The 13,036-nt window shown below is 49.1% G+C and overlaps 1 protein-coding gene across 1 annotated transcript in view; it reads right to left on the minus strand.

Moving 5' to 3' along the window:
* The window catches only part of LOC140403929 (parvalbumin alpha-like), a 29,386-nt gene extending 20,349 nt beyond the window's left edge, over positions 1 to 9,037 (minus strand). The window contains exon 1 of the mRNA XM_072492190.1: positions 8,871 to 9,037. The gene's annotated coding sequence lies outside the window, so the exon portion shown is untranslated. The remainder of the gene's footprint in view (positions 1 to 8,870) is intronic.
* Positions 9,038 to 13,036: the final 3,999 nt, after the last annotated feature.

The following is a 13,036-nucleotide window of genomic DNA, read 5'->3' on the forward strand; positions in this document are numbered from 1 at the left end:
TGTGCGTGAAATCACTCCTAGAGCAAAGTATCCTTTCCTCGCAGTCTTACAAAATAAATAAAATATTGGGCTTTCTAACCAGTATCCTAGAAACTGTTGGGGTCTAGTCCGGGATCACGTTAGGGTCTTTGATTGAGACTACCCCTAATTCCCACCCGAGATTGAGGGTAAGAGCTTCTTCTGTTACCCACCCTCAGCCATCGGCCCATAATTCACCCATACCCACCATCACAGCTTCCGAAGTCACATTGGCCTTCCTGAAAGTGAACCCACGGAAGGTGACGGGCCCGGACGGGATCCCTGGTCGTGCACTCAGAGCCTGCGTGGACCAGCTGGCAGAGGTATTCGCGGACATCTTTAACCTGTCCCTTCTCCACTCTGAGGTCCCCACCTGCTTCAAGAAGACCACCATCATACCGGTACCAAAATTGAGTCTGGGCAGGAAAGAAGCCCTTAAATGGCCATTAAGTGGCCAGCGATGCCCACATCCCATGAAAGAAATATAAAACAAATTTTCAGGCCTCGATTTTCCACCGGGATCTTCCAATCATGCCGGAAGACAACCGACCTTTGGCCGGCCCATGGCGGGACAGGAAAATCCTGGCTTTGGTTATAATCCACCCCGTGCTCAGATCCGAATAACTTAACTAAAATTGAAAGCAAGCAAGCAAGATCCCATCAAAGCACCCTGGAGCAGAGGTGCCATCCTAACTCTGAAACCATCCCGTCGCTCCTGACCCTGCGATTTCTGCCACCCCTCCATCCAGTGTGACATTGTTCTTTCCAATCTCACCATAATCGACATTCAACCCAACACCGCTACAATAAATGAAATCGGATGATCAGGTCATTGCTGCTTCTGGGATCTTGCTGTGCACAAACTGTTTCCTGCGTTTGTGCCATTCAATACATTTTACAAAGAACCTCACTTTGGGGCGTGTGAAGTTCTTTCTTTCTACCTCTCGTCGAAGATCCCCATCTCAGTCAGAGTCTCGATTGCAATGCTTCCACTTCCTGCTCCCGCACAGTTACCTCTGGTGTTCTCCCAAGGTTCGATCCTTGCTCCCTTCCTATTTCTCGCCCGTCGTCTTACTTAGATCTGTATCCTCGCGAAATGTCATTTGTATTTTTGTGAAATGTCGTGATGAGTCCAAGGTGAAAAACTTCGACAAATAAAATCCCTCTTTTTTTTTCAGCAGGTCCTGCACCGCCAAATGAATAGTGTTGCTGTGTGGAAATAAATCCGGGGCGAGTGGAGATTATTGCGATGTCCGGTCAACTGGCTCACACCACAGCCTCTGCCGACATTTGCTTCAATGGTGAGGAGTCACGGATCTTGGCATAGTCGACTTGGTATAGTTGAAACGCGGCGGTCTGCAGGTTAGACTGAAGCAACGCGGTTTCAGGACCCCTCTCCCCAGCATACTCCTGGCAAACGTCCAAGCGATCGAAAACAAGCTGGACCAGCTGGCAGAGGTATTCGCGGACATCTTTAACCTGTCCCTACTCCACTCCGAGGTCCCCACCTGCTTCAAGAAGACCACCATCATACCGGTACCAAAGAAGAACCAGGCAACGTGCCTCAATGAATACCGACCAGTGGCCCTGACTCCAGTCGTAATGAAGTGCTTCGAGAGGTTGATCATGAAGTGTATCACCTCCATACTCCCAGAACACCTTGATCCACTGCAATTCGCATACCGCTGCAACCGGTCCACATCAGACCATTTCCCTGGCCCTACACTCATCCCTAGAGCATCTCGAAAACAAGGACTCCTACATCAGACTCCTATTTATTGACTACAGCTCTGCCTTCAACATAATCCCAGCCAACCTCATATCAAATCTCCAAAACCTAGGACTTGGCTCCCCACTCTGCAACTGGATCCTCGATTTTCTGACCAACAGACCACAATCAGTAAGAATGAACAACAACACCTCCTCCACAATAGTCCTCAACACCGGCGCCCCGCAAGGCTGCGTACTTAGCCCCCTACTCTACTCCCTGTACACATACGACTGCGTGGCAAAACTTGGTTTCAATTCCATCTACATGTTTGCCGACGATACGACCATAGTGGGCCGGATCTCGAATAACGACGAGTCTGAATACAGGAGGGAGATAGAGAACCTAGTGGAGTGGTGTAGCGACAACAATCTCTCCCTCAATGCCAGCAAAACTAAAGAGCTGGTAATTGACTTCAGGAAGCAAAGTACTGCACACACCCCTGTCAGCATCAACGGGGCCGAGGTGGAGATGGTTAGCAGTTTCAAATTCCTAGGGGTGCACATCTCCAAATATCTGTCCTGGTCCACCCACGTCGACGCTACCACCAAGAAAGCACAACAGCACCTATACTTCCTCAAGAAACTAAGGAAGTTTGGCATGTCCACAATCACCCTTACCAACTTTTACAGATGCACCATAGAAAGCATCCTATCAGGCTGCATCACAGCCTGGTATGGCAACTGCTCGGCCCAGGACCGCAAGAAACTTCAGAGAGTTGTGAGCACCGCCCAGTCCATCACACGAACCTGCCTCCCATCCATTGACTCCATCTACACCTCCCGCTGCCTGGGGAAAGCGGGCAGCGTAATCAAAGATCCCGCCCACCCGGCTTACTCACTCTTCCAACTTCTTCCATCGGGCAGGAGATACAGAAGTCTGAGAACACGCACGAACAGACTCAAAAACAGCTTCTTCCCCACTGTCACCAGACTCCTAAATGACCCTCTTATGGACTGACCTCATTAACACTACACCCTGTATGCTTCATCCGATGCCAGTGCTTATGTAGTTACATTGTACGTGTTGTGTTGCCCTATTATGTATTTTCTTTTATTCCCTTTTCTTCTCATGTACTTAATGATCTGTTGAGCTGCTCGCAGAAAAATACTTTTCACTGTACCTCGGTACACGTGACAATAAACAAATCCAATCCAATCAGCTGTACAGACTGACAGACAAGGGGTTCAAAAAAGGGGGTCTATTAATGCGGCTGGCCAGGGATGGCCAAATCTTCCAAACCGTAAGGGGAGATTGGCAGTGGTGCCTTAATTCAGTGTTTTTAAAAAAAAATAATCTTTACTGTCACAAGCTGCCTTACATTAACACTGCAATGAAGTTACTGTGAAAAGCCCCTAGTCGCCACACTCCGGCGCCTGTTTGGGTACACAGAGGGAGAATTCAGAATGTCCAAATTACCTAACAAGCACGTCTTTCGGGACTTGTGGGAGGACACCGGAGCGCCCGGAGGAAACCCACGCAGACCCGGGGAGAACGTTCAGACTCCGCACAGACAGTGACGATGTGGAGAGGCACAATAGGAATATTTTGTATAAATTCCAGAATATGCACTGTAAAATGATCAGCCGCCACAACACATTACTTTTAATTAGACATTAATAAAATTATTTCCCTTTATGACCCTTGAAACAAATAATGAACAAGTGACTGGCATATTTATCGGGCCCCTTATCAACCTCTGAATGATGCAAACCACTTAATTATCGTATTCGTCACTATCGAGGTGTTAAAAAAGGAGTCAATTTGCACAGAACAAGGTCCCACAAACAGCAAAGTGATAAAGGCTTGATAATCTGCTCTTGTAATGTTGACTGAGGGATAAATATTAAATGGCCAGGACACTGGGGAGAGCTCCCCTGATCCTCTTAGTGATGGAGCAAAGTCTTGGGACCTACGACTGCCTCACTCAGAGGAACGTCTGTCCAAAGGGGTAAGAACAGACAGACAAGGAGCAGGAGCAGGCCATTCAGCCCCTCAGACTTGCTCCGCCATTTAATAAGATCATGGCTGATCTGAAAGTGACCCCAAATCTGCATCCCGCCCACCGGTGACGACCTTTCACCCCCCTGCTTACCAAGAATCTATCCACCTCAACCTTAAAAATATTCAAACACTCTGCTTCCACTGCGTCCTGAGGAAGAGAGCTCCGAAGAGTCCGAGTGAAAACATTCCGCCTCAACTCCGTTTTAAGTGCCCCCCCCCCCCCCCCCCACCCCATTGTTTCCAAACAAGGATGACGTTCCCTGATTGAGGCCACCTTTAAAGCTCTTTGCTTTCTCTTCCGTCCATTTTTCGGCATTATTCTTCTTCAAAATGTGTTGCCGACACCACCAAGGACACTATTATTTGGGAGTCCAACGGGGGGAGAGGAGGTTCGACAAACGTCACTGGCTGCGAGCAACGATCCAGAGGGCTTTGACCATTTCTAACGTTAGTGTTCACGGTACTCCCGTCTCCTGCAGTCAATCTGCAGTCAATGATCATAAAGCAATGGTGGAAATTAAGTTAAAGTCTTGTTATTTAATTTGGCGTCTTCAGCTCCCTGTAGAGATTCGTGATTAACGATTCGGTTCGAAGGAAGGAAAGATCTGCATTTATGTAGCCAGTATTTCATCGCTTAGTCACTGCTGGAGGAAGTGTGCCAACCACTTTGCACTCACCAGCCCTCACAAACAGCAGAGACTCGATTTAGAAAAAAAACTAATATTGGTTGAAGGATAAACAAGTGTGGCAGGGGAACATAGAACATACAGTGCAGAAGGGGGCTATTTGGCCCATCAAGTCTGCACCGACCCACTTAAGCCCTCACTTCCACCCTATCCCCGTAACCCAATAACCCCTCTTAACATTTTTGGCCACTAAGAGCAATTGATCATGGCCAATCCACCTAACCTGCACGTCTTTGGACTGTGGGAGGAAACCGGAGCACCCGGAGGAAACCCACGCAGACACAGGGAGAACGTGCAGACTCCGCACAGACAGTGACCCAGCGGGGAATCGAACCTGGGACCCTGGTGCTGTGAAGACACAGTGCTACCCACAAGTTAAAAGAGTTAAAAGAATGAATGTCTCGCATTTATATAACGCCTTTCACATCCCAAAGTGCTTTACACCAACTTTAGAACTGTAGCCACTGTGGCGTTGTATGAAGTATGGCCGCCAGATAATCCGCTTTTGCGTAGCGATTCAGGGACGAATATTGGCCAAGACCGTGGGGGAGAACTCCCTTTGTCAAATAGTGCCAAGGGATCTGAGTTTGATAACCTCAGAGTAATGCTTCATCCGAAAGAAAGCGGGCGGGATTCTCCGGCCCGCCAGCCCCGTATTTCCCCGGTCGCGCGCCGTTCGCTGGTGGCGGGATTCTACCTTCCCGCCGGTTGTCAGTGGGGTTTCCTATTGTAACCCCCCTCCCACCCCCCATGCCGCTGGGAAAGCCGCTGTCGGGGCTGGGCTGCCGGCAGGAAAATTGAATCGCAGTAACCTGAGAATTCCAGCCGGCACCTCCCCCTCCCTCCTCTCAGCGTCATGCGTCCAAGAGGCAGGATGTTCAGGAAGGAAAAACTGGAAGACAAATAAAGACTGACTTAAAATAAGCAAAACACCGTGGACGCTGCAATCTGAAACACGGCGGGATTCTCTGGCCTTCCAGTCGCGTGTTTCGCATTGAAGCTGCCCCACGGTGCCGGGAAACATGTGGGCGGGGGTGCCTTGCTGACTGGACCAGAGAATCCCGCCGCTTGCGAACGACCGGGGAATTCTGACCAGGAACGGAGGATGCCTGCAAATGCTCAGCGGTCCTGGCAGCATCCGTCAGGGGGAGGAGCAGAGTTAACGTTTCGAGTCCTTTGGCTCCTCAGCAGAACTCAAGGGAGGGAGGATGTAGAAACTGCAACAAAATGTAGCAACTTTAAGAACGGGGGACAGATGGCCCGGTGTGAGAGGGGGAGGGGGTGCGGTGCATTGAGGCAATGCACGTCCGGGATATTTAAAAACAAAGGAGAGGGTTTACGGTGGAGGAGAAAGATCACAATTTAAAATTGTTGAACTCAGCATTGAGCCCCGAGGGCTGTAACGTGCCTAATCGGAAGATGAGGTGGCCATTCGTCCCATCATGATGACTCTGCTGGCCCTTGGTGGGAGCTAACCCTTTGCTCCCTGTTATTTCCCCCATGGGATCAGCTTTTGATCTGTTGCCTGGTTGCTGTGTTCGGTTGTCATCTTGGAGGGAAACCATTCATTCTAACGCTGGGAAACGGGTGAGTGGGCTGAGCTTCCTGTGACAAATCCTGTTCCACACGCCACTATCGCAGGTTTTGATTGGGGCTGGATCTGGTTACGGGTTACATCATTGTCACAGGTGGAGGATAATGGGAGACTTACATCAGTGGAATGCTGCTCGTGGCTGGAGGCTTTACATAAGTCGAGTGGAGCCAAATGCTAATCTGCTGTTGGCTTTTGCGCTAAGTATTAAAGACCCAAGTGACAGCAAGATAATGGCATCACACACACCAAGAGTCAATAAGACTGTCTCCAGATTAATCTCCCGAATTGTAGCAAAGTAAAGAGGGGGAACTAAACACATGTGAAGTTGGTGTGCCAACAGGGACCATGTTTAGTGAACTTTAGCACAGCCACAGTCAACACAAAATATAAAGACAACAGATAGGTTAAAACCCTTGATGCTTCCTGCCAGCTGCCTGTTTTTGTATCCATTAGTGGAGCCACAATGTCGTTCCTTCACAGCGCTTGGTCAAAATCACAGAAATCCCTCCCAGTCAGCATCCTGGGGGTTACCATTGACCAGGAACTGAACTGGACTGGCCATATAAATACCGTGGCTACCAGAGCAGGTCGGAGGCTGGGCATCCTGCAGCGAGTAACTCACCTCCTGACTCCTCAATGTCTGTCCACCATCTACAAGGCACAAGTCAGGAGTGTGATGGAATACTCTCCACTTGCCTGGATGAGCGCAGCTCCAACAACACTCAAGAAGCTCAACACCGTACAGGAGAAAGCAGCCAGTTTGATTGGCAGCCCTTCCGCAAACGTTCACTCCCTCCTCCACCGACGCATAGTGGCAACCGTGTGTACCATCTATGAGATGCGCTGCAGGCACTCGCCAAGGCTCCATGGAAGAATTTTAAAATTCGCACAACCGTGATAGGAATTTAAGCCACATCAAAGTAAAATCATCCTAAAATAAAAGCACGGGGAAAGAACTTCAACAGCTGTGTCTTGCCTTTGCCTCCTGAACTTTGGTTTTATGCTATTTCCGCCTTTTGGGTATCAGCTACACTTGTAGCATTTGCAAAGTTACTTGCCAGCGCGAGGTGCCTTTGACCTCAATCATCGATGCAAGGGCATCCCTATCCCGGAGGACTTCACCGAGCTCGAGTAGCTCACTGGTATGACAGATTCCCCTTTCTGTGGCTGATCAAAAGTTTGCCCCAATTTGTTACCGACTTGCACATACTGAGCCCCACGCTGCAAACCTACGGGAGCATGTCTATCCCTTCCTCACCCCTCCCTCAGGTCAGCATGCCCACTGAAAGCCTTATCTTCCGGAATATCGGTTCATTTTAGTTCGGGGGGAGGTGGGGGTGTTGGGTTGATTTTAACTTTGGCTCACAGTGCACGACGGGCGCTGCCAAATTAACTCCCGTCGTTTGATGTGGGGCGGCCTTGTGGCGCAGCGGGAAGCACCCTGCCTCTGAATTCAGAAGCTCTGGATTTAAGACCCATTCCAGGACTTGACCAAGGAAGGCGCGTTCACAATGCGACCGTACAAGGGGTATGAATTTGTAAGTCCTTCCAACGCACACCAGTGCCAGGCGGTAAGACCGGGAGAGATTCATGTCAGTCCCTTGATGGATAGCAATTGTGGCCTCTATCATCACTCCCCATAGCTCCAGGCTACAATACGCATGGAAGATGTATGTTGCCACACCAACCCAGACTCCTTGGGCTGGGCGGGTGTGGTGGGGCATGCAGTTGGCTGGAGAGAGGTTATGTACCGAATCGGTGCCAACAGCACGGAGTTCGATCCCTCGTCCAGGCTGGGGTGGATTCGGGATCTGATTCCTTGCCCTGCCCATGGCAGAGTTGGTGACGATGTGGGTTTGGACCTGCCTTTGGGCAGAGAAGTGAAGAAAGAAGATACGACTTGACCCCAAGTTTCTGTTTAAACAGGGTTAATGGATTTCAGAGCAGGGCAGTGTGTACAGTGAACGGTTAGTTCGACATTGTCCGTTTTACACTAACATGCGCAACAAAAATTAACACCTCCCTCCCCTCACCCAGCTGGTGATCATTTACTAAATAGAAATGACTCCAAAATTAGAAACTTATTTCATTCTTTCAGCTGTGCAGTCACGCAATAGAAAATCATCCAATATTGAATCTGATTCTTCAAACTGCATTAGAAGTAACAGTCAGTTCGAACCTTTCGGTTCAAAATTACAAACTTGCAAATATTATTCCCCAAATAGATGGAATTAGATCATCAAGTTGCAAACTAAACTAAAACTCCAGAGAGCTGCTTTTAAAAGTTCAGCGATTTCCATCAACTTATTTCATTTCTGATGAAATATCTATTATTTCAAACAAGATCTCCTACTCTGTCGGCCAAAGTTAAAATCTATTTTATTTCACTCGATTGTCCAGCCTTTCAAGTGTTTTTATAAACACTTTGCAGCTGCTTCCTTGAATTTAAATCGCTTCACCTTTTGTATTCTGCTCTTCTCTCTCTCCTTCCGATTCTATCCTTTCCTCTCACTTGCTATCCTCTCCATTTTTTCCCCTTCTCTCTTGTTTCCCCCCCTTGCGTTGCCACTCAGCTCTTTCATTTTTAAGTCCTTTACTGTAATAAAAAAAGTTCCTGGTCTTTTCAAATGTTATTGCTTCTTTCCTCCCTCCCTTCCTCCCCCCCCCCCCCCATTTAAAAATGTTGCTCCCGATCACTCAGGGTGGGGGTGAGGGGGACATTTTTGTTCCAATCTTCCCCTCTCTCCAATTGCTCGCTCCTCAAGATTTCCTGTTGTTAAGCTCCTGGTGAGGGACTTACCTTGAATTGTGATGCCCGCGTTGGCGGAAGAGTTGTAAAAAAAATGAGGCGGTGGCTGAGGAACAAGCAATGGGTACCGGGGAAACCAGCCCCGATCCTTATGTACTCATCTCCAGCTCTATTTTGGGAAGCTATCCCTTTCCTGCTCCTGGAGGATCGGATAGTCAGAAGTGAGACGGTATCACATTCACTTTGCCTAATCAAACTTGCCCTATTAATATCCCACGCTGGATGTCTGAAAACTTTTGATGCATAGCTATGCCCTGTTACAGCTGGAGCGGTGGTCTTCCTTGCCTTGACATCCCCCCCTGCCGCTGCCTGCAGATCGGCGATAGCCATGATTCGATGGCCCCCATAATGCCCCCTTTGTGGCCCACAGTTAGGCTGCCCACGTGACGTCCCTATGGGCTGACCCTCATCCACCATAAAAGCCGGAGGGGCGAATTGCCTATTTTATAACATGTGCTGTCTTTAATTAAATGCCGAGAACTTCAATTAGCCCCAGGTGTTTGGGCAGGAAGGGTGCCCGGTTTTCAAGTATCGTGCCGGTGATATGGGATCCCCCATGTTCCCGCAGGATTAATTTAGATTTCATTTGACCCTGGCAAAGGCTGATAAATTTAGGGGTGGATTAAATGCCTATTGGACTAATAGCTCCTTTTAAGGGACCTTATTAACACTGAGGTAAGTAGAGAGAAGCTTTTAAATATTCCCTTAAAAGGTGCTGAGAAGAGGAATTATTCTTTTTATTTGACCCAGCAACAATTTTTAAAATGGTGCGGGGATGCAGAAGGCTGATTTGCATCATGTGGCGCTGGCTATTAATGGTACGATTATAGTGTAAACTGCTGCACCGGTCTCTGTTATGGTACACCAGGGCCCCTGCAGTAGGCAGCCCAGCGGGAGCAACTGTATTCCATTGGTTTCGATGCCGTACTGGGTGTGGTTCAGTGTGGGCAGTGCCACCATTCGGGTGAGATACCCCCCTCTGCCCCTTCAGGTGGACATGAATGGCGATTTAAAGAACAAAGAACGATACAGCACAGGAACAGGCCCTTCGGCCCTCCAAGCCTGTACCGGTCATGATATGAACCTTTGCCAAAACCCTTAGCACTTCCTTGTGCCGTATCCCTCCATACCCATCCTATCCATGTGTTTGCCAAGATCTCTTTTGAATGCCATTAATGTATCTGCTTCCACAACCTCACCTGGCATTGCGTTCCAGGCACTCACCACCCTCTGTGTAAAAAACCTGCCTTGCACATCTCCTTTAAACTTTGCCCCACGGACCTTAAACCGATGTCCCCTGGTGACTGACCCCTCCACTCTGGGAAAGAGTGCCTGCCCATCCGCTCTATCCATGCCCCTCATAATCTTTTTATTGTCACAAGTAGGCTTACATTAACACTGCAATGAAGTTACTGTGAAAAGCTGTCTAGCCCACTGAGCTAAACCAGCCGCCTATCCGTGCCCCTCATAATCTTGTAGATCCCTATCAGGTCACCCCTCAACCTCGATCTTTCTAATGAAAACAGTCCGAGCCTATTCAGCCTCTCCACATAGCTAACACCCACCAGACCAGGCAACTTCCTGGTAAACCTCCTCTGCACCCTCTGCAAAGCTTCCACATCCTTCTGGTAATGTGAACTGTGAACAGAATTGCGCGCAATATTCCAAGTGCGGCCTTACCAAGGTTCTATACAACTGTAGCATGACTTGCCAGTTTTTATACTCAATGCCACGGCCAATGAAAACAAGCATTCCGTCTGCTTTCTTGACTACCTTGTCCACTTGTGTTGCCACCTCCAAAGATCTGTGGACCTGCACGCCCAGATCTCTCTGACTTTCTATATTCCTAAGAGTTTTCTCATTTACAGTATATTTCCCCTCTATGTTATATTTGAAATGGGGCTGAGGCTGGGAGGTATCTCCTGTTTCACCACTGATCCTTTTTTTCTGCAGACCCCCTGTCCCTCCCCCCCATATTAACCAAATCAGCCTTTACATTGCTGGTTGCCAATCAGGGGCGGGATTCTCCGTCCTTTCTTGGCCGAGCGGCAAATTCTCCATCCTGGTTAGCAGCGGTGGTGGGGGCGGACTCGCAATGGAGAATCCCAGCCCACATCTGGCCAGCAGCAGGGTCCTCTCGTGCCGCCGCTGTCAATGGGGTTTTCCGTTTTATGCCCCCCCGGGCTGGGAAATCCACCGCGAGCGTTTGCCGTCGGCTGGACCGAACGGGGGGGGGGGGGGGGGGGGGGGCGGGGGGGGGGAGGCGCAAGAAGCTGCTGCCGTTGGCGGCTGAGTCGAAAACCAGAGGAAAGACCTTGACGCAGCGAGTGGTTAGGATCTGTAATGCGCTGCTCGAGATTGTGATGGAGGCAGGTTGAATCGTGGCATTCGAAAGGGAATTCAATAATTAATTTAGAGAAATAAATAGCAGGGCTACGGGGAAAAAGAAGTGGAATGGGACTATTTGGCGTGTTCTTGCAGAGAGCCAGCGTGGAGGCCTTATCACTGGGGCTAGTAATCCAGGGACCCAGGTTCAAAACCCACCATGGTAGATGATGACATTTGTGTTTTACATATATTTAAATATCCGCTTCTATTGCAGTGAGGAAACCATTGTCATTGGACGAGATGGGCCGAAGGGCCTTTTGAATGCCATAGAACTCTATGGACCCAACAGACCGAATGGCCTCCTTCTGTGCTTCAACACGCTCTATGATTCTGCTGATGTTCCTGAAGTCTGTGTTAACCTTTGTTGGACTAATGGAGGCAGCCAGAGACAGTAAGGCCAAGAGTGTAACTTTGGAGGGGGAGATGTGTGGAGGTATTGGCGAGGGATTCTCCGGTTGCCCAGCCGCGTGTTTCTCAGCGCCGCACCATCCGCTGGCGGCGGGATTCACTCTTCCCGCCGCTTGTCAATGGGATTTCCCGGAAGAGAATCCCAACGACCAGAGATTTCCGGCCAGTGTTCTGGTCTTGACAGGACGTTGCTCATCCAACGTCAGACTTGAAGCTCAAAACTCTGGCTAGCCCTCTGCCGTGGATGGTGAATGGGAGCTGACGCAGTGGGAGGGGAGAATTCAGGAATGGACCACTCAAGCGTTCAGAAAAACGGGACGAGTATTCAATGGATTTCTTCAGACCAGAGTAAGAACTGGGAATGACATAAGTAATATATCATAACAGAGGAAGAGGTGAGAGAATGGGCCTGCTCAAGGTTTGAAAAAGACGTATTTTGAATATGTATCTTACAACGGCCAATAGCGAGTACTCTCACTGGGAGAATGCGCGAGAATCTAAAGGGGGGGGGCTGTTAAGACTGAAAATGAATAAAGCCAAGCAGCAGAGATAGAAAAGGAAAACTCTGCTACCAACTGAAAGTGCGCCACCCGCTGATTCCCGCCAGTGTAGTTTTTTTTCCTGCCGGTATGGCTGAAGCGATTCGCACGTAAAGCGAGGGCGAGTGAGGCGAGAAGCGTGCTGATTGCTCACAACATTGACTGTGAGAGTCGTGTGCTCCCTCTGCGTCCAAACTGTGAATATTCCTTTTGTTTTTACCATTTGAAGTTGATGACAGTTCTATTAATATATAAACGATTAAGCGTTTCCTATAACTTGTTATGAAATATTTGGCGTGTATTAAATGTATTTAATCCTATTCATTGGGTTGTGGTCGGTGAACAAGATTTCAATCTTGCGGCCCCCGGGGATGACGAAGGGCCCCTCATGCGACCGACTCACCAGCCCGGGTCACTTATCAATGCTATGAGCCAATCTCCCACCCGACACGACCCCAGTGCCCTCCCCAACCCAGTCGCTGAGCCCCCTTTGCCCACACATTTCTCACAGCCCCTCTCTAACCTTTGCTACCGGGTATCGGGTCTCGGAGCTCAGCATTCTGCGGCGGGCGCGGCCCCCCCTGTGCTGACCAACAGGGGCCGAAGATATCCAAGCGCCGCATCCGAATTGCAACGGTAATTCACTCCAATTATGTAAACTGCAAACCTTATTGCATATTATGTAAAATAACTGCTAGGCCGGAGTCAATAACGGTCGGTAATACAATCTCAGGGATTCAGATGACTATGTCAACCTCGTGAGCTTGATTTTCATAATATCTGGTAGGAGACACTTGATTGTGTAACAGCCTGAAACCCTGT

The sequence above is a fragment of the Scyliorhinus torazame genome, chromosome 29, assembly GCF_047496885.1.
Source record: "Scyliorhinus torazame isolate Kashiwa2021f chromosome 29, sScyTor2.1, whole genome shotgun sequence".
Classification (NCBI taxonomy): Eukaryota; Metazoa; Chordata; class Chondrichthyes; order Carcharhiniformes; family Scyliorhinidae; genus Scyliorhinus; species Scyliorhinus torazame.